Here is a 22,091-nt window from a genome sequence, read left to right as displayed (position 1 = left end):
TTTCTTCACAGCTGAAAAACAACAACATTTATTCTCTATTGAAATCTGCATCGTCCACTCCAAAGGTCACAATCTGAAGGTAACATCTGGTTTTGTTCCCTGTGGTTAACTCTGAGCATCAGTATGGTGGGATTTATCCACTACATCCACACCACTGTGGTTCAGTGTTGTCCTGATGGAGTAACAGCAGCCAGTATGATCCAGGCTTTAGCTGCTGGGTCTCTGTGTGACCTCTCAGACTGTTTAACAGATCAGACACAAAGAGAATCAGAGCAGCTCTGTTCTTTAAAGACAAACATGAACCCACTCAGGTCACACTTTCCCCACAGATATGAGCATCACTGTCCTCAAACAGCAAATGACCAAGTCGAACATTTGGATCTTTTCTCTTTCATTGTTTTCTTTTTAATGAATCTTTGTAACAATCTGAGGATGTTTCAGGTCATATTTATCCAGGAAACACAAACATGTAAAGGAGTCATCACAGCTCTCTGACCTCGTTGCTCCAGGTTCACCACTGAAGTATGGATTTTGACCTTTGGACCGGTCACTCCTCACAGACGGACAGCTGGACCCTGCAGACTGTGACCTCTGACCTCTGCAGACACAAACATGATTGAAGCAGCTGTGATCACACAGACTGCAGATAATGCAGCTGTTTCCTGTCAGTAACATCCTCTTAGATTAGAGTTCAGCTTTTTACAGGAAAACTGGACAAAACTGATTTTTGTTACAAACTCATTTTCATTTCCTCTCAGCTCACAAACACAGTCAGACAATCAACCAGAGTCAACACTGATTATAATGTCAGTGCAGAATTATTTCTGTTACTCAGTGAGTTCAGCTCTCTGACCTCGTTGCTCCAGGTTCACCACTGAAGTTTGGATTATGACCTTTGGACCGGTCACTCCTCACAGATGGACAGCTGGACCTTGCAGACTCTGCTCTGTCCTCCTCTTCCTCCATCATCATCTTCAGTCAGTCTGAGAGGTAAACCACAAACACTCAGTGAGTTCACATTAACAGGAGGAACTGACCTCTGACCTGTCATGTGACCATGAAACCAGGTCAATATGTCTGTAGGTTCAGTCATCCAGGTCATGTGATCTAAGGAGCTTGGAGAGAAAAGAGACGTCTTTAAGTTTCTGGAAGACGTTTCATCTGAGAAGCTTCTTCAGCTCTAAAACCAAACGGTGGAGAGTCCCAGATATTTAAACCTGAGAGGGAAAGAAAGCATGTCGCTGACCCACCACTGATGTTATTTCAAGGAGGAAACTGAGAGCCTTTGCACCAGGAGCACAAACATCAGCTCCAGCAATGATCCACTGATGTGTTTTTATTCCATGTATGAATGTTGTTATTGACAGAGATGACGTTTGTGTGTCAGTGATGCAGTGACTGTTGTTGTTACCTGTACAGGCTGGTTAGACTCTATGAAACAGATCATACAGATCTCTGCATGTTAGAAGAGACTATTAAAGGTCATGAATGAGACAAAGGCAGGGAGGCGTCCTTTACAGCTAAACAGCAGAGTGAGAGAACAGCCAGCACCTCTACATTTATCACATTATACAGCACATGTATGATACTGACAGGGATGAGAAGAATTTAGTGATTCTGATCCCATCATTGATATTACTTATTGATTCTCAGTAGCTCTGCTCTGACAGTCACCACCATCACTGAGCAGCATATCAAAGACATTTGTGCACATTAACTGCATGTTGTGGCTCAAATGTTTGTGCATGTTGGAGGCATTTCCTCTTTGTTGTGATCAGTGTTGGTCATTACTCAAAACAGTCATTATTACACATATTACACAGAACACTTTAATTAAAAGTAATGGAGTACGTTACTTCATTACTCCTCATAACATTACTTTGATGTTAAAATGAACAAATGAGCATGTAACAACATGAAGCTGAGGTACAGCCCCACACACCAACACAGATCCTGATGAGGTCACGTGATGTTTCTCTGAGTGTTTATGAACACAAATCAAAGATGAAACAGCACAAAGACACTTCAAAGTGATTCTACTGTAGAAACATGAACAGGTAGAAACCTGCAGCCTGACTGCTCATCACTTTGTTACCTGTTCAAGTTCAGCAGCAGCAGCTCACTTTATCACGGTGCTGGTCTGGGGTCAGTGTTTACTCAGCTTTAACCTCACTCTGGGTTCTTGGCTAGCCTAGCGTTAGCTTAGCGTTAGCATGCTGTGTGCTAGCTTAGCGTCAGAGCTCTGCAGGTGTCTCGTGTGTAAATATTAATCACAGTGACAGTAAAGGAGGTAAAGGGCTGTGACGTCATCACGTACGCTGCGTCCTCTGTGGGCTCTGAGTGAACTCAAAGTACAAACTACAAGTACACAAACACGAACGTAGCTCAGAGTGGCGGACACACTCGGCCTCGTTGGTCCAGCTGTGAGTCCGTTACCGTGAACTATGGAGCGGCAGATTTGTGCTGAACTAAGCTGCACACAGCTGATGTTAGCCAGGAAACATTACACACTGACTTTAATGGAGAGACCGGAAATACAAACACACACAGTTTGTTGTGTGAAGAAATCAAACACGAGCTGAACAAACAGTAAAGTTCCTAAAGACAAACTGTTAAAGGAGGAAACAAAGCAAACTTACAGTTTCTTCACACACCAACAACAAGCTCCACTCCACACCTGGACACTAAACACGGACACACAGGTGAGCTGCTTCCTGGAAGGAGGCGGGGCTCCACCTGAAACTCAGCACAGGTGGGAGGGGCTCAGCTCTGTGTGTGCTGATGTGTTAACTTTAAAAATATGCCGTCTGACTGCTCAGACTGAGTCAGAGTAAAGTTCACATGCTGACGTGTGGAGACATGAAACCTTGTTGTAGCTGCAGGTGTGAACACACTGATCCCAGATCAGCTCTGCTGTATTTGTAACATGAACATTTCTGCTGCAAAGCTTCAAATGTTCAGCATGTTTCTCTGTTTCCAGTCTATAGATCCAGTCACACTTTCTACCTTCACCTGTGCAGTAAAGACTGAGAGCAGAGCTGAAAGCAAGCGTCCAATCAGGGAGCAGCATCAACACCTGAGCTTCATTCAGACTCTGTTATTGAAGATGTTGTTGGTACAAAGTTCATCTGCTGCTCACATGAATCCATGAAAGATTTATTTCACTGAATGTTTCTTCAAAGCTCATTTCAACCTGTTGAAGTCATGAATGAAAGTGCAGACTGAGAGTGGATCACATGATGTTTGAGGTGTGTCATGTGACATGTTCAGTATTGTCACACATGTCTAGATTGTCCCTGATATCATAACTGCTCAAACACTGATGATTATATTTGAAGAATTATTCCTGATGGCAGCAAAGTTTGAATGGAGCTCTCTGTCTGTGCTGATTTGTCGCCCTCTGGAGGTCAAAGCACAAACTGCATGATGTCACTGTAACCACCACAGAGACAGGAAGTGTTTTTATGACTGAAACACTGAAATGATGCTAACGGCTGTCGTTAGGCTCACTGACAGCAGTGCTGATGTGTTCATGTCAAACACTGGCTCAGGTCAGACTCCTTCATCCTTCTCCAGCGTGAGGCCGCCCTCAGACCCACAGGAGCTCTGACCTTTGACCTCCTGACCCTAACCATTTTAGTCTTGTTGCATCTTTAAATGCAAATCCATCCAAACTGTAGCCGAGCAAAAGAAGCTGGAAGCTGTTCTATGAATGATGTTGTTGAAGGAGCTTGGAAAGAAAAGCAAATAAGTATAAATAAGTAACTGAAGACACGTGTGGTCTGCAGATGTCGATGTACATGGATGTACATGGAGTTTAATGTGCAAAATGAACTTAGTGTGCAAAGTGACCTGATGTGCAAACTGCAGTTTGAGGTCGGTCAGCTGTTCAGGAGTCTGATAGCAGTGGGGAAGATGGAGTTGTTGAGTCTGGATGTTCTACATTTCACACTTCTGAACCTTCGTCTCGAGGGCAGAGGTGTGTCTCTCCTCTGGACTCTGTGATGGTAGCTGCTCTGCAGAGAGGGCAGCGGGGTCCTGATGATCTTCTCCACAGTTGTTATCACTCTCTGCAGGCGTTTGCGGTTTGCAGTAGTGCTGCCGTACCATGCAGTGATGCAGCTGTCAGGCTGCTCTCCACAGTGCAGCTGTAGAACCTGCTGAGGATCTTGGCCAACATACCAAATTTCCTCAGCCTCCTCAGGAAATACAGCAGCTGCTGAGCCTTCTTGACCAGCTGTGTGAGTTTGAGTCCCTCACTGACTCAAACTCCTTCAGTGACACTTGCAGCCTTGCAGATTAGTTTGCTGATCCTGATGCATCTCTGCAGCTGATGCTGTCCCCCAGCAGACAACAACAACATAGATGCTCTCACTAGTCCACTTTACCCTCTAATCACATCTCTGACATCTGCAGGTTGCTCCATAGAGACTCTTGTGCAATGCCAGGTGTTTGTATTTGTCTGTAGGTACACATTAGATATGACCATAGACGCACACACACAAGTGAACACAGCAGCACAGATGGTTCCCACCTGCTTCCCTCTTTCTTCACACAACTGTGAGGATGATGAAGAGGTTTCAGGACGAGGTGGTCAGCAAGCACAGGATAAAGCAGGGCCATGAAACTCTCTGGTGCAGCAGATGTTTAATCAGACTCAGCTTTAGGCTTCTTTTCCCACCTGGCAGCAAAGTAACAGCTTCACTAATGTGAACAGTCACAATGTTAAACGTTTCTATATCTTCATATATTTTTATCTGTTGATGCTGCAGAATAAAGTCTGTTAACAGAGTGCAGGATGTGTAGAGCAGGTCCAGCTCTCCCTTTACTGTGTCCACTTTCATCAGCCCCTGTGAAGTGACACAGAGTGCATGTGTGTCTGTCAGCTGTTGTTTATTGTGAAGGATGGAACAAATGAACACACACTTTTAGAGAAATCTGAAAAAGCAACACGTGCTTGGGCTCCTTCTGTGCTCGTCTTCATTAATGCTGATCTTTCTTTCCTGTTTGTTCTTTGGCACAAGCTTCAGTCTTTTCTCCCAGGGCTCCTTCACACTTAGAAACACACCTACATTCATTTATACACAAACATCATGAAACAAAGGCTTTGTAAAAGAGGACATGAGATCCTCTCTGAACAGCGCATTCATATCAAACACAGGACTGAACAGGATATACTGAGTCTGTGCTGTTTTCATTGTTACTTGCTGAGTATTTTTCCAGTGTTTGAAATGTGACTCAAGTCTGATTCTTCTACTGTGTGTGAACTCTAAGCAGCTGCATTAAACAGCTGCTTTTCAAACCAGGCTCAATCCTATGACTCTGTGAATGTAAACTTTTGTCACCTGCATGAATAACAATCCTTGATCTAGTCAGGACTGCAGTGCTCCTGTGATCCCAGCTTATAGATGGAGGCTAGCATGAGAGGCTCAGCAGCTAAAGCAGCACACCTGGGTCTCCCAGCCTATTAAAAGCAGCCCTTTGCTTCACCTGCTTCACTAAACATTATTATTATTATTTAAGCAGAGTGGTGTGATTCATGTAGGCATTGCTGTGTGACAGGAGGACTTTTCTTGAAACAGCTCGTGTGACGTGAGCTGACGTAAAAACAGTGATGTTAGCTTGATTCTCTTGGCTAAAACTATTTTAAAAAGAGGGTCAATCATGCAAATCTGCCAATAGAAGCCAAAGTTACAGCCCCTCAGAGTTTAAAGAGAAAAGGCCCGTTTCCAACACTCGGTTGTGCAAAGGGAAACAGGCCCACAGTGCCTGAGTGTGTGGGTAATTCTTCAAATAATATTCAAAAGCAAACATTTTTAAGCATGTAAATAAAATTCAATCATTTCTGCTCTTCAATACCTAAGAAATGAAAACTGGCAGATGGTCCCAAAATGTGAAACGCCTGGCTATCTGTGCATTTAGTGCTGCAGGTTTTCACTGTTTACCTTCAGAAGCATAAATCTCTGCACAGATAATGTTCATATGTGGATTCCTGGTTTTCTGCAGTTAATTGTGACCCAAAGCGTATTTTTAAAGTGGTTCCAGGCAATAAAGCCTAAAAATAAATACATCTACTTCCTTTTTCTGTGTTCCAGCCTCAGTGACTCTGACACAGTGCTGTAATATTTACACCTCTGATGAAAGCAGAGTTTGTAGTTGCAGAGAAATACTCGACTCATTTTGGGCATTTACGAGCAGGAACCTCAGAAAGCCCCTCGCTGCTTCACTGGTTAAGAAGCAAAGCAAACATTAGTTCACAGTGATGTTAATTAAGGCCCAAAGTTTAGGAACGAACGTCAGCACTTCACTAATGAATGTAATGCTGATTCATGTGCTTGTTTTGTAATGTGCATGTTGTGCGTTGCTATTTCCCATATTCTTTGGCACTGATAGATGAAGAGTCTCAGGCAGGACCGAGGCTGCCAGCTGCTGACAGTGAGCAGGGAGAGAGCAGCAGAAGCTGGGCAAGAGCAGGGCACCTTCAGCCCCCTTCATCAGTCAGAAATCATTTGGGTGTCTGTGTGAAATGTCTGATTTTTAAAATCTTTTTGTAGACATATTTATTAAATGTTTAACAATTATATAGAAGAAAGACAATGTAAAGAACAAAACATGACAAAACAAAAATGAGTTGAAGTTATGAACTGTTTCTGAGAGACAAATAACACCAGGATCCTTTTTGTGTAGCTGACAGCTGGTAACTGTGCAGGGGCGGGTCTAGCAAAGTGTTGCCAGGGGGCCAGGTAGGGCATTAACAGGGAGAGGGGGGCACAAAGACATACTTTTCTTTCTTGTTCTCATTTAAAATGTCTCACTTTTAATAAATAATTATCTGAATCTTACAACAAACGTTTTCATCTGATGTAAAATGTATAGAAATCCATTATTGTACATAGTCATTTTTTAGGGTCCCATCATAATTTCTTCAGAAGTAAGTACTGCATATGATGCCAGTGTTTCCCACATTTTCTAGATTCTGCACCAGTACTGTGTGTAAAATGCATCAAAAAGTCAGTTTGATTCTTTCTCACCTGTCTTTCTGTCTCCTTTCACTTTTTAAAGGTTGCCATGTTAGAAAACATATTTTGCCCTGCCGTGCTGTTTATTGATGTGGCAAATGAAAGGTTTATGAAAACATATCTAAATCTGTCATCAGTAATCAGCAATGATCATGTCTCACCTCTAGTCTCTGTCTTAATGTCAGGTTTCCACCGTGTGTTGTAGATGTTCAGGAGGTTAACTCGAGCAACAGTCTACTTCCTGTTTAGAATACCAGGACAGGGAGGATGGTGTAGGTTTAAGTTTATTAGACTGATGCATGTATACCAACAAGACAGCGTCCATCACTGTGACAACAGCGTTTGTTTTCATTCAAAGGCTTTATGGTTTTTCCTTTAATACCTGGGGGGCCGGTCTCCAGTCAAAATGCCCGGGACCATTTTTTGTCCCAGTCCAGCCCTGGTGTCAGATCTGCATGCAGTGTCAATGAGACGATCAACAACAGATCAGACAAAACACTCAGGCGGACACTCCTCTGTAGAAGGAAACATGGAAAGTGTGAGGTAATCAGTGCACAACATCACTTTGTATTTCAGGCTGTTTTTATATAGAACTTCAGCACCAATGTAAAAGTTCTGGTTTTAGGAAGATGAAGAACATTTTCAGGAAGGATGCCGTCTGCAAGCAGAGCTGCTTGAACCTCAGCGCTGAGGTCCAGACTACTTCCTGTGAAGCCACGTGATGTAAATCTGCTGCTGTAACTTCACAGTTTACTGAAGCTAAATGCAACGTTACCATATAATCTGTTTTCAACAAAGGTTTCACTCCGTCCGGTGTTGATGGAATGATTCAGGCCGTACTCGTCAGGCTTCCCGTCGACCACACGCATTTCAGTCACAAACCCCGTGACTGACAACAAGGGAAACAGCAGAAGAAAAGATGTGAAAAATACTGGATGATGATGATGGAGGATTAACCGCGGTGGCTAAACTGTTTCCTGTCTTTGTGGGCGTACTCACAGGGAAGTTTCCAGGCACGTCAGTCTTGGTGGCTAAAGTCTCCATTTTCCAACATGTATCGCTACAGGTGCAAAGACACAACATTAATCATCAGTGTAAATATTTTAATGCTGTCCAAACGGTGTTTGCTTTGTCTGTCCTCTCGCACTCACAGAGGAAACGAGGACGCCACCTTCAACCCATCTTCAGTTGGCTCAACCATGGCCGGACTTCCTGTTGGCTTTGTGACAGCAAACCACTTGAAATGAGAGCAAACTGCAGTCAAGCACCACTTACAGCAACCTGTGGACACGCAAATGGAAAGCACTGAGAATCATACAGAAGCATAAGAGCTGTTTATTGTAACACGTGTGTGTGTGTGTGTGTGTGTGTGTGTGTGTGTGTGTGTGTGTGTGTGTGTGTGTGTGTGTGTGTGTGTGTGTGCACATTAATAACACACTGATGTATGTTAGTTTGATTTATGCTATATCTGAGAAAACAACTGCAGAATTTTACATCAAAGTTTCCAAAGCTGATGTTTTGTTGTTCACTCTGTTTTATATTCATATAGTTTGTTGTTTTTAAATCAGTGGACAAAATAAATATTATCACACAAAATCCAGGGTGAAACATAACCAAATAACCTAAATGGTGAAGTCATTATAGAAGTACATGTTGCAAAGGTCGGCCTCCTGTATAGACTGCTAAACTGTCTGGGGGGGCCCTGCCTGTCCTCGTTGGATAAGCTCCACCCCTTTTCCATAAGACGGAGACATTTGTATGAAAATAGATGGGCAGTAAAATAAAAAATAAAAAATATTATGGATGACTCTGTAAATCAAAGTCCGCCTGAGGCAGAAGCAGAAACCATGAGGAGCACAGCACCACTCCCAGAAGGGCACGAAGTGAAGCCATAGCTGCTGAAGAGTGAAGACGTGATGATGGAGGAGATCACAGATGAAGATCTGCTGCCTGCTGACTCTTTATATAGAAGAGTGAGACTATCTCCCCACCAACAGCTGCACTTATACAAACCCCAGGTGCTGGGATGGCTTTGAACATGTGACATTTTCTGCAAACACATTGTCAGGTTCGACGGTGCCCCGACCGGCGACCTGTGTGTGTGTGTGTGTGTGTGTGTGTGTTTGTTCTCCCGCTCTGTTTTTGTCTCCGTTGTAGTTGTTACGCGGTTGCGTAGCAACGGGAGATGTCCGACCCGGAAGTTCTGCCACTCTGAGTGGTCCCACCTGCAACTGATTCCTCGCCAGCTGCTGCCAATCATCCACCATTGTGACAGAACTATTTAATGATGTGGCTGAGTGACAGACAGCGCTGGAGTATTCCACCAAGCCGGGTAGTGACTCGAATTCAGCGAGTGTTAGACAAACGTTTGATAGCGGAGGGAGGCTAACCGCATCTGTTTGCCCTTTTTTCCAGGCTACGAGTGAGACGGAGATACGAGAGGAGAGACGTCACTGTTTACGAAAGTCGTATGGACACACGAGGGGAGCACGGAAGGGACTTAGCACTATGGATTACTTTGGATTTGCTTCACTGTAAATAAAGACACTGTTCAATCTTAACGAGCGATCCGCGTCTGGGTTCTCTTACTCATCACTCCCGTAACAGAATACTCCAGCCACTTACATGGACCCAGCGGACGCCGCTCCGGTTCTGCGAGAACTCTCGATTCAAGGTGAGATGTTGGAACGCCATGAAAAAATGATGAAACATGTTGTTGAAGAACAAACTGTGTTACGGCAGCTGGTTGCTGAATTAAAAGGGATTTTGCTAACTCCCCCTGGGGCGGCAGCTAATGCTCCGTCGCCCGGGCCGTCTCTCAGCACAGCCGCGGCTACTCCTCTGCCTCCTTCCCCTCCCACACTGCAGCGCGAGCACCCGCTGCCGGCCCCTGAGAAGTTTAGTGGGGATCTGGATAAGAGCCGCGGGTTCTTAACACAATGTTCGTTCATTTTTAGAGAACAGCCTCGGTCTTATTTCTCAGATGGAGCCAAGGTGGGGTTAATGGTGGAATCAATGACTGGACGCGCTTTACAATGGGCCCAGGCCGTGGTAAGCATGCAACCTGCTATCTCTTATGAAGATTTTTTGTGCAAATTTCGTTGTGTTTTTGACAAAGGCTCCAGCGCCGACAGCGCAGCACATCGCATGTTTTCCCTGAAACAAGGATGGAGGAGTGTAGCGGACTTCTCGATTGACTTCTGGATTTTGGCCGAGGAGACCGGCTGGCAAGAAAATGCACTACGAGGGGCTTTCATAAACGGCCTGAACGAAAATCTAAAACGTGAGTTGGCCTCAAGAGAACTGCCTAAGTCGCTCAGTGCTTTGGTGAATGTGTGCATTCAGTTGGATGAGCATAGGCGTGAGTTTGGACGGCGACCTCGGCAGGGCCCTCTCGAGTGGAGACGGGAGTGGGAGGAACAGCCGTTGGAGGAGGAGCAGCCCATGCAGATCGGTCGAGCCAGCTTTAGGTCTGTGGCCCGACGGAGAAGACCTCAGGGGGGTGAGTGTTTCACTTGCGGAAAGAGAGGACACTTTTCTGATAAATGCCCAGAGTCGGGAAAAGACGCTGCTCGTCAGTAGCCGTGGGCATACTGACGGGCGTTACCGCAAACATCTTGCCCCACCTCAGCTGTCCTGCCAAATTGATTTTCCAGTCCTGTATTCACCCATGTAGTGCTTTAATCGATTCGGGGGCCGAACAAAGTTTTATTGACAAAGCCCTGGCCCAGACGTTGGGCATACCTGTTGAACCCTTACCTGAGGTCCTCCAGGTGGCGGCGCTGAATGGTGCCCCCTTGGCCAGTATAACACATCGCACTACTGATTTGACTCTTTCTCTTTCCGGAAACCATGTTGAACAAATCAGCCTGTTTCTGTTCAAGGCTCCTCACACTCCGCTAGTTTTGGGCTACCCCTGGCTCGAACGCCATAACCCGCAGATCGATTGGGAGAACAGCAGGATAACTGGGTGGAGTCCTAAGTGTCATGAACAGTGTTTACGTTCTGCTACAGTTAGCCAGACGTCCACTAGCCCATCTTCACCTGACGCTCCTCCCGATTTGACTGCAGTTCCAGCTGAATATCATGACCTAGCCCAGGTGTTCAGTAAAGAAAAGGCCCAGTCTCTTCCCCCCCATCGTCCGTACGATTGTGGGATAGACTTGCTACCCGGCGCTCCCTTGCCCACAAGCCGTCTATACAGTATTTCGAAATCAGAGCGAGAGGTAATGGAGGGCTACATCACCGACTCGCTGGCGGCCGGGATAATTCGGCAGTCCACCTCTCCTCTCGCGGCAGGTTTCTTCTTCGTTGAGAAGAAAGACAAAACGCTCCGCCCCTGCATTGACTTTCGAGGTCTTAACAAGATAACCATTAAGAACAAATATCCGCTTCCTTTACTCACCTCTGCTTTTGAACTCCTTCAGGGGGCTGCCATCTTTTCTAAACTGGACCTCCGCAGTGCTTATCATCTGGTGAGAATCCGCCAGGGGGATGAGTGGAAGACGGCGTTCAACACGCATCGTGGGCACTTTGAATATTTGGTGATGCCTTTCGGGCTCACGAATGCTCCGGCGGTCTTCCAAGCCATGATAAATGATGTTTTACGGGACTTCATTAATCATTGTGTTTTCGTTTATCTAGACGACATCCTTGTGTTTTCTCGGAACCCAGCTGACCATGTCAAGCACGTGAGAATGGTGTTGCAGCGCCTGTTGGAGAACCGGCTGTTTGTAAAGGCAGAGAAGTGTGAGTTTCACGTGCAGACAGTCTCCTTTTTGGGGTTCATCATCGAGGAGGGACGGCTGCGGGCAGATCCGGCCAAAGTGAGGGCAGTGGTGGAATGGCCTGAACCCAAGAACCGTAAGCAGCTGCAGAAGTTTCTGGGATTTGCCAACTTCTATCGACGGTTTATCCGCAATTTCAGTCAGGTCGCCTTGCCTCTCACCAACCTAACCTCTCCTAAGCAGCCATTCCAGTGGTCTCCCAGCGCTGAACGGGCTTTTGTGAGACTCAAGCACCTCTTTTCCTCAGCTCCGGTGTTGGTACAGGCAGACATCAGTCAACCTTTTTTTGTGGAGGTGGATGCTTCGGACGCAGGTGTGGGGGCAATACTATCCCAACGAGTGAATGCAAAATTACACCCATGTGCCTTTTTCTCACGTCGCTTATCTCCTGCAGAGTGCAATTACGACGTTGGAGACCGGGAGCTCCTCGCCATTAAGTTGGCGCTTGAAGAGTGGCGACATTGGCTCGAAGGCAGCGAGCATCCGGTGGTTATCTGGACAGACCACAAGAACTTGACCTACCTCCAAGCGGCCAAAAGACTGAATGCCCGGCAGGCCAGGTGGGCTCTGTTTTTCACTCGGTTTAACTTGACCATCTCTTACAGACCTGGCTCCCGCAATCTTAAAGCAGATGCTTTATCGCGCCAATTTTCCCCGGATCTCGACCCAGACGAGAAGGAGAGACCCATTCTGCCATCCTCGTGCTTCGTGGGGGCTCTGACCTGGGACATAGAGCGGGTTATTAAGGCTGCCCAGCGGTCGGAACCTGATCCGGGCACTGGGCCCGATGGGAGGATGTTTGTTCCCGCGGCGGTCCGAAGTAAGGTCCTTCACTGGGTCCATACGGCCAAGTTTGCCTGCCACCCGGGTAAAAACCGCACTATCGCCTTTCTGCAACGTTTGTTTTGGTGGCCGACTCTAGGGAAGGACGCTCGGGAGTATGTGGCCGCTTGCCCCGTTTGTGCCCGAAACAAGGTCTCCTGTTCACCCCCTGCTGGCCTCCTTCGTCCATTGCCTGTGCCCAGCCGCCCGTGGTCTCATATTGCACTGGACTTTGTTACCGGTCTTCCCCCCTCCTCGGGTCACACAGTCATCTTGACCGTGATCGATCGCTTCTCAAAGGCTGTTCATTTCGTTGCTCTGCCGAAACTCCCTTCGGCCCTGGATACTGCCAAGATTCTCACGCAGCAGGTGTTCCGTCTCCATGGGGTTCCCCAAGATATCGTGTCCGATCGGGGTCCCCAATTCACGTCGCGAGTGTGGAAGGAGTTTTGTAAGGAACTGGGGGCCCAGGCCAGCTTGTCGTCCGGCTTCCACCCTCAAACCAACGGGCAAGCGGAACGGGCTAATCAAGAGCTCGAAGCGATGCTGCGTTGTGTGGTCTCTTCGAACCAGTCATCATGGAGCGATCAACTGGCGTGGGTCGAATATGCCCATAATGCTAGCACGTCGGCGGCTACTGGGGTTTCCCCGTTTGAGGCCTCCCTGGGGTATCAGCCCCCGCTTCTCTCTGTGTCGGAGGGGGAATTGTCGGTTCCTTCAGTCCAGCACCACCTGCGGCGCTGCCGGCGGGCATGGCGCGCCACCCGGGCCGCCCTCTTGAGGACCGCTGAGCAGAACAAGAGACTTGCGGATCGCCGCCGTGCTCCGGCCCCTGCATACCAGGTCGGGCAACAGGTATGGCTGTCTGCGAAATATGTTCCTCTGAGGGTCGAGTCTAGGAAACTGGCTCCACGCTTTATCGGGCCCTTCCCCATCCTGGCCGTGTTGAATCCTGTGACTGTACGTTTGTCTCTTCCCCGTTCCATGAGAATTCACAATGTCTTTCATGTGTCCCAGGTGAGGCCTGTCCGGACCAGCCCTTTGTGCCCGCCCTCCGGGCCACCGCCACCCGCCCGGATTATCGACGGCTCGCCGGCGTATTCCGTATCGCGGATATTGGATGCCCGGCACCGCGGTAGGGGCTTTCAGTTTTTGGTGGACTGGGAGGGGTACGGTCCGGAAGAGCGTTCTTGGGTGCCGCGGTCCGCGGTTCTCGATGCTGCCATGGTGAGAGACTTCCGCCGCAGGCACCCTGATAAGTTTGCTGGGTCGCCGGGAGGCTCCCATTAGAGGGGGGGTACTGTCAGGTTCGACGGTGCCCCGACCGGCGACCTGTGTGTGTGTGTGTGTGTGTTTGTTCTCCCGCTCTGTTTTTGTCTCCGTTGTAGTTGTTACGCGGTTGCGTAGCAACGGGAGATGTCCGACCCGGAAGTTCCGCCACTCTGAGTGGTCCCACCTGCAACTGATTCCTCGCCAGCTGCTGCCAATCATCCACCATTGTGACAGAACTATTTAATGATGTGGCTGAGTGACAGACAGCGCTGGAGTATTCCACCAAGCCGGGTAGTGACTCGAATTCAGCGAGTGTTAGACAAACGTTTGATAGCGGAGGGAGGCTAACCGCATCTGTTTGCCTTTTTTCCAGGCTACGAGTGAGACGGATATACGAGAGGAGAGACGTCACTGTTTACGAAAGCCGTATGGACACACGAGGGGAGCACGGAAGGGACTTAGCACTATGGATTACTTTGGATTTGCTTCACTGTAAATAAAGACACTGTTCAATCTTAACGAGCGATCCGCGTCTGGGTTCTCTTACTCATCACTCCCGTAACACACATGGACAGTTTCATAACCACAAAGATTATTCCTGCAGCGGCAGAATCGTATCCACTGTGTGAGAGGTGAACGTCAGACAGTTCTTAGAAAATGTAGTTTCTCTTTAAGCTTTTAACGTCTCTTTTACCCCCATTTGTCTAAAACTACTTGACAGCCCTTCATGTCAGAGGTTTATTACCTGTGCAGGATGGAGCACATGGTCTCAGTCAGGCTGGACACGATCACTCCTACAGGAAGTAAATGTGATTTTATTTCACCTGTGAAATGATGAAAAACAGCAGAATAGCTCACGCTAACAAACGGGTGTTGAAATGTTTCATTTTCTGCTGTTTCACAGGTCAAAAAGGGCGTCGAAGCAAACTGAAGCTTAGCTGCTGCTGCTGTTGTAGTGCAGCATCTGCTGTGTGCTTCATCAGAGAACCTTCTGTACACAGCAGACAGAGGCTGCTGCCACTGAAGTCCATCTGCTAGAGAGCTTTAAACACTGGTTATTGAAGTGGCTTTGATGATACTGATACACAGTCTTTGCTGCTGTCACAGGACAGGGATCCACCAGGGAGTAGTTGTCAGGATAAAGAGCCTTCGCTTCTCTAAATATAAACTGGATACTTGTAGGAAACTTTGGGAAGCAGCATTTTTCCTCATATCGTCTAAACTGAAGTTAGCTCAGGTGCTTCTTCCATACTTGCTCTGCAGAAAGCCAAAGAGTTTGGAGCTCTGCAAACATTTGCAGCACAGCTGGATGTTTGTAACTTTGGTCACCTCTGTATCATCCCTCAGATTCTTTCTGCACAGCTTTGAAACCATGACAGCACGAGTGATGCTGAGGAGACGTCCAGTTTAAACAGACCTTTATTCCTGGAACACAAACACATGAAGTGATGCTGCTAAAGAAGAACATTTAATCGCACTAATGAATCAAGCATCTGTTTGTCTGTCAGTCTGTCAACAGTTCCTCTGATCGACTTCAGACTTGGTGGGTATTTTGTTTTTGCAGCGGTCAAAGTCGATCAGCGTGTTGCTTTGTCTGCTGTAAATCTGCCTGTACAAAGGGAAACATGCATGTTTTAGATGCAAACTCACAACATGGCTGCATTTTTGTGATTATGTGTATTTTATATTGATTTATTCTATTATGTTTTGTATATGAATCTTTACAAGTGTGTCGATACAAAGGCTTGATTAAAACAAAGGTCTCAGCTGTGCTGTTAGGGATGCTCTCATATTTGTTTCAAATGTAATAAATCAAAGGATTTCAGGCTTTTCATCCTTTTTATTTGTTTGGTTCTAACAGCAGCTGGATAAAAACATGCAGGTGATGAATATAATTGTGTGATATTATGAGCATTGTGAATAAAGAAAGAGCAGAGATAGTAAAAAGGAAACAGGTGATGGACGTGAGATTTTCAGAACAAAAGCTCCTCAGTGAGACGATCACCTGGACACAAGGTCAGGCAGCTGGGACTCATCTAGAGAGCAAAATGGAAAAGTGATCTGTGCAGAACATCACTGTTGATTGCAGTTATTTACATCAGACTTCTTCTCTGAGATAAGAGCACCATTTGTGGGAAAGATGACAGTATTTCCAGGCTGGATGCTGTTTGCAGGGAGAACTGAATGAAAGTCTCCTGCACCTCAGCGCTGAGGTCCACACCTGTGAACACAGATGAGGTCAATCTGCTGCAGCACGTAGAGCTTTACTGATCAGCAGGTTCAAAGGATTCAGCAGAGCGTAGAGTCAGAGCTAAATGCCACATCACCATAGAGTTTGTTAACAACAGCTTTCTTTGCCCTTTGTCTCGATGGACTGAATCAGGGATACTCGTCATACTTCACCTCAACCACGTCACTGAGAGACCCCAGCCTGACACAGCAGCAGAGATGATGAAAGCAGAAACAGCAAACAGATGCTTCAGTTGTGTTTCTCTCTGTGTGTGCGCTCACGCCCACTTGTGTGTGTGAACTTTCCACGTACCTCAGCTTGTTTCTCCAACATGAGCCATCAGGGCTGAAAAACATCACTAACACATGAATTCTTTCTCTTTTTGTTATCACCTGTGATCATGTGTCTCATGTTTCTGTCATTCACCAGTTCTTGTATAGTTACGTGTAACTAGACTTCTGTGGGACGTAAATGATTGTTTTGTATGCAGATCTGTACAAAGGATGTAAACACTTGATTACAAAGGAGATCTCAGCTGTGTTGTTATGGATGGACTTCAACGTATTTGTTAAAAAAGAGAATAAAGCAAAGTGTTTTAGCTGTTTGGGAGCTTTTGTTTGATTCCATTCAGTTTTATTTCTATGGAGTCAAATAATAAGAAAGGCTCTAGAACAGCCCTGAGTTTGTCCAGGTGACACTCCTCTGAAGAACAAAGACAAAGAGGAAGAAGGGGATTCGTTTTCAAGTCTTGTTTCTTTCAAAATAAAAGCTGAAATGTTTTGGAAGCATGATAATATTTCAGCCAGGATGCCATCTCCAAGGAGACCTGCACCTCAGCGCTGAGCTCCACATCACGCCCTGTGAAAGCACAGATATAAATCTGCTGCAGTGAGAAGAACTTTACCCAACACAAGTGTAGAAGTAGACATTTGACTTTACCTACAACCTGTTAACAACAAAGCTTTCATTGCCTCTGTTGTTGATGTCATGTAGGACTAATCATACTTCACATCAGCCATGCACACGTCAGAGGATCTCCAGGCTTTCAGTAATAAAGCCAAGCAGATGATGTGAACATAGCAATAGTAAAACATGCATCATAATCAGCTGTACAGTGGGGCAAAAAAGTATTTAGTCAGCCACCGATTGTGCAAGTTCCCCCACTTAAAATGATGACAGAGGTCAGTAATTTGCACCAGAGGTACACTTCAACTGTGAGAGACAGAATGTGAAAAAAAAATCCATGAATTCACATGGTAGGATTTGTAAAGAATTTATTTGTAAATCAGGGTGGAAAATAAGTATTTAAGTTTATTACTCTGTATCACACATGAGTGCCCGAGGGAGGCGGGGCTGACTGGGGAGACACAGGAAACAGAGAGACAGGGCTGACTCGACATGAAACGATGAAACGTGGGACACGGGAACAGAAACTAAACACAGGCTGAAATGAACACTGAGGGAGGGAGAACTAAGATTACTGAGAGCCTGATAAATAAGAAGAACAAAAACCAAGAAAAACAAGAGTCAAAGAAAACCAAAAACACAAAGCATTGGGCCAGGACCCACTGCTGTGACATTTATATGTGATAAAAACATTAAAAACTGCTCAGATGTTGAAATCTTTCTACGTATACTTTAGGTTCAGCTCTCCAGCCTGGCATTTGGTTAAGCATGATTCAAACATTTGATTTTGTTTAACTGGTTTTAATTATAGTTACTTTTTGTGAACATTTGTTGCAGCATTTAAAAATACATCATTTATTTTCAAACTTTTATTTGATTTAGAGCATCATATTTGACCAACGTAAATGTTTTAATTTCATATAAAATAACTGAAACAGTGAACTAAATATCTGAAATCTTTCCTTCCTTAAAAGTTATAATCCTACTTAAGTTATAGTGCAAACGCTTAAGCAACAAATATACTTGATGCTAATTAATTAATATTTCCCTTTGATGTTGCAACTATGCGGTCACTTCTGTCTTTAAACAAAATAATATTTTCCAGTTACAGAAATCATAAAGTCCAAACTAAAGTGCTACTGTTGCTATATGCATTTTATATAAATCATGGATGATGGTCCTGACATGAAGGAAGAGAAAGTTACAGGTTGCATCCTTTGACTTTGTCTCCGTGCCTTTGGGCCATTTTCAGAAGGACAGATGTTTCTGTTCAATTCTTAAATCAATTTTTTCAAACACAAACACTATTTTAAAGCTTCTAGAGAGTAAAATATTAATGATAATTATAATAACAATAATAAAAACAAAAGCTCTCAGATCCATCAAACCAAGCAGCAGAAAGAACAATAACTGAAGAGAAAACTTTAACCTTGTAGACTTCATTATGTTCCAGCTGCTCTACAGACGCTGTGACCTCGAACTTAAGCAGGTCGTAAAGTATGTGCAGCTCAATAACTTCATAATCAGACCCTGTGGTATTTAGGCAGCAGAACAACTAAGAATAACAACTACAAATTAAAGCTGCAAGCAGCGTTATGAGGGCCCTCGCACCCCCGGCACGTCGAGCCACTGCCAACACCTCAAACCGGCACGTCCGATGTGATGTCACATTGATGGATTTCATGCTTTTAATCACCAGCTGACATTTCATCTTATTCAACCAGGATTATAGTCATGCCACTAGGTGGCGCTCTAACCATTATTGACAAATAGCATAACAAACATTTCCAAGCTCGAGTCTCATCACACCTGCGACTTTTGGGAGAGATTGGACATTGTGTTTTTTAGTGACAGCAGATTACTGCTTTTTGCGAGTGATTGAAACTCTACGTGCCGCCATGACCACCCCGTTTCCCTGAACGGAAAAAGCTTCGCAATTTAACATCACAAAGGTCTTTAGATTCTACACACTGAAGAATGCTTCAATATGATGAAATCCCTTGGAGGAGTTCGTCAAAGTATGAGGCCTGAAAAGGGGGGAAAATGTCATCAAAATTACACATTAATTTTAAAATGGCTGACTTCCTGTTGGATTTGGGATATTGCTCCAAGAGACTTTTTTGTACACCTTGATATCTTACACAAGCTTACCAAGTGTCAGACTCATAGATGAAACACAGAGCAGGGGCTGATGTTTTGAAATATTGTAGGGGGCGCTGTGGAGCCATTTTGCGCTATTCAAGGAAAATGGTTACATAACAACAATGCCTTCATCCATTTGGAGGTGTGTGCCAAATTTCAAGCCTCTATAAACTTTCCAAGCCCCTCAAAAGCCACTTCATCTTTCATGATGAACCGCGTTGCCACCAGGGTGCGCCGTTCAGTTTAAAGTCACAATTTTTGCACTGAAGCATCACGAGGGACTGATGGTGATATTCACCGCTTTTGAGGTGGTCACGATCAACCTGTGAAAATCAGTACAACAAAGTTAAAGCCATGACATTTCCTGTTGCCACTAGGTGGCGCTGTCCGTATTTCCGACAATGGGCATATCAATCTGTTCAGGGCGGGTCTGACATCATGCCTGTAAAGTCTGGTACTGATCAGACTGGATTTCATTGAGTTATACTAATTTGTTTCTTCATGGCGTGACATCAAAGTTCGCCATGCTGCTGGGGTCACACCCTTTCGTGAAAAGTCACAGTTTTCACTGTAACCCAAGACCAACTCCTTAAGGCTTTCCTGGAGAAATTTGAGGCTGCAGATGTCACCCATCACAATACTGTACCCCAAAGTGTAAAACATGACATTTCCTGTTCCCACTAGGTGGCGCTGTCCTTGATGTCAAATATGGCAGTTGAAATATGTTCAGGGGTGGAGCCTTATCATATGTGTGCTCTTTGGTCCAGATCGGAACATGTATGACAAAATGAGAGGCAATAAGATTTTCATGGCGAGTCATCGAAATTCGCCATGGCGCCACGGCCTCATAGTATTGTGAAAACTCAAAAGCTCCGCAATTTAACATGGCACAAGGGTGTAGTTGACACTGTCCAAATTTGAAGTTTATAGGACCAAATCCCAAGGAGGAGTTCGTTAAAGTACAAGGCATGGAAACGGTAAAATCAGAGCCAAAATGTCACCTTCAATCCAAAATGGCGGACTTCCTGTTGGGTTTAGGACATTGCCATAATAGACTTTTTTGTTCGACTCTGAACGTTATATAGGTGTACCGACTTTCAAACTTGTAGGCCATACCCATACCGGGGGCTCGCGTTTTTCATTTTTCTAGGTGGCGCTACTGAGCTAATTTTCCCTGGCCATGTCTGAGAACATTAAAATACGTAAATTTTCACCAGACCTGATGCGTGTGCAAAATTTCATGAGTTTTCGAGCATGTTTAGGCCCTCAAACGGCCAATTCATTTGCCGAAATAATAATAATAATAATAATTAAAGCTGCAAGCAGCGTTATGAGGGCCCTCGCACCCCCGGCGCGTCGAGTCACGCCCAACACCTAAAACTAGCACGTCCGATCGATGTCACATTGATGGAATTCATGCATTTAACCACCAGCTAACATTTCAACTCATTCATTCATGATTAGCTAGTCGTTCCACTAGGTGGCACTCTAACCATTATGTACAAATGGCATAACAAACATTTCCGAACTCGAGTCTCATTATGCCTGCGACCTTTGGGTGAGATTGGACATTGTGTTTTTGAGTAACAGCAGATTACTGCGTTTTGGCGAGTGATTGAGAGTCTACGTGCCGCCATAACCACCCCGTTTCCCTGAACGTAAAAAGCTTCGCAATTTAACAACACAAAGGTCTTTGGATTCCACACACTGAAGAATAGTGCAATATGATGAAATCCCTTGGAGGAGTTCGTCAAAGAACGATGCCTGAAAAGAGGGGAAAATGTTGCCAAAATTGCACATTAATTTTAAAATGGCTGACTTCCTGTTGGATTTGGGATATTGCTCCAAGAGACTTTTTTGTACATCTTGATATCTCCTATAAGCTTACCAGGTTTCAGACTCATACATAAAACACAGAGCAGGGGCTGTGATTTTGAAATATTGTAGGGGGCGCTGTGGAGCCATTTTGGGATATTCAATGAAAATGATCACATAACAACAAAGCCTTAACCACATTGGAGGTGTGCGCCAAATTTCAAGACTTTTTAAACTTTCCAAGCCCCTCAAAAGCCACTTCATCTTTCATGGTGAACTGCGTTGCCACCAGGGTGCGCCGTTCAGTTTAAAGTCACAATTTTTGCACTGAAGCATCACAAGGGACTGATGGTGATATTCACCGCTTTTGAGGTGGCCACGATGAACCTGTGAAAATCAGTACAACAAAATTAAAGCCATGACATTTCCTGTTCCCACTAGGTGGCGCTGTCCGTATTCCCGACAATGGGCACATCAATCTGTTCAGGGCGGGTCTGACTTCATGCCTGTAAAGTCTGGTACTGATCAGACTGGATTTCATGGAGTTATACTAATTTGTTTCTTCATGGCGTGACATCAAAGTTCGCCATGCTGCTGGGGTCACACCCTTTTGCGAAAAGTCACAGTTTTCCCTGTAACCCAAGACCAACTCCTTAAGGGTTTTCTGGAGAAATTTGAGGCTGCAGATGTCACCCATCACTATACTGTACCCCAAAGTGTAAAACATGACATTTCCTGTTCCCACTAGGTGGCGCTGTCCTTCATGTCAAATATGGCAGTTGAAATATGTTTAGGGGTGGAGCCTTATCATATGTGTTCACTTTGGTCAAGGTCAGAAAATGTATGACAAAATGAGAGGCAATAAGATTTTCATGGCGAGTCATCGAAATTCGCCATGGCGCCACGGCCTCATAGTATTGTGAAAACTCAAAAGCTCCGCAATTTAACATGGCACAAGGGTGTAGTTGACACTGTCCAAATTTGAAGGTTATGAAATGAAACCCCAAGGAGGAGTTCGCAAAAGTTCGAGGCATGGAAATGGCAAAATTAGAGCCAAAATGTCACCTTCTCTTCCAAATGGCGGACTTCCTGTTGGGT

General features: G+C 45.3%; 1 long non-coding RNA gene across 1 annotated transcript in view; it reads right to left on the bottom strand.

Moving 5' to 3' along the window:
• Positions 1-380: 380 nt before the first annotated feature.
• LOC143415920 (uncharacterized) overlaps positions 381-22,091 on the bottom strand; it is a 130,379-nt gene continuing 108,668 nt past the window's right edge. The window contains exon 4 of the long non-coding RNA XR_013096348.1: positions 381-598. This is a non-coding gene — a long non-coding RNA (uncharacterized LOC143415920). The remainder of the gene's footprint in view (positions 599-22,091) is intronic.

Source organism: Maylandia zebra, unplaced genomic scaffold (genome assembly GCF_041146795.1).
Source record: "Maylandia zebra isolate NMK-2024a unplaced genomic scaffold, Mzebra_GT3a scaffold11, whole genome shotgun sequence".
Taxonomy (NCBI): Eukaryota; Metazoa; Chordata; class Actinopteri; order Cichliformes; family Cichlidae; genus Maylandia; species Maylandia zebra.
The sequence above is the reverse complement of the archived record's forward strand: the minus strand, read 5'-3'. Positions and strand labels throughout refer to the sequence as shown.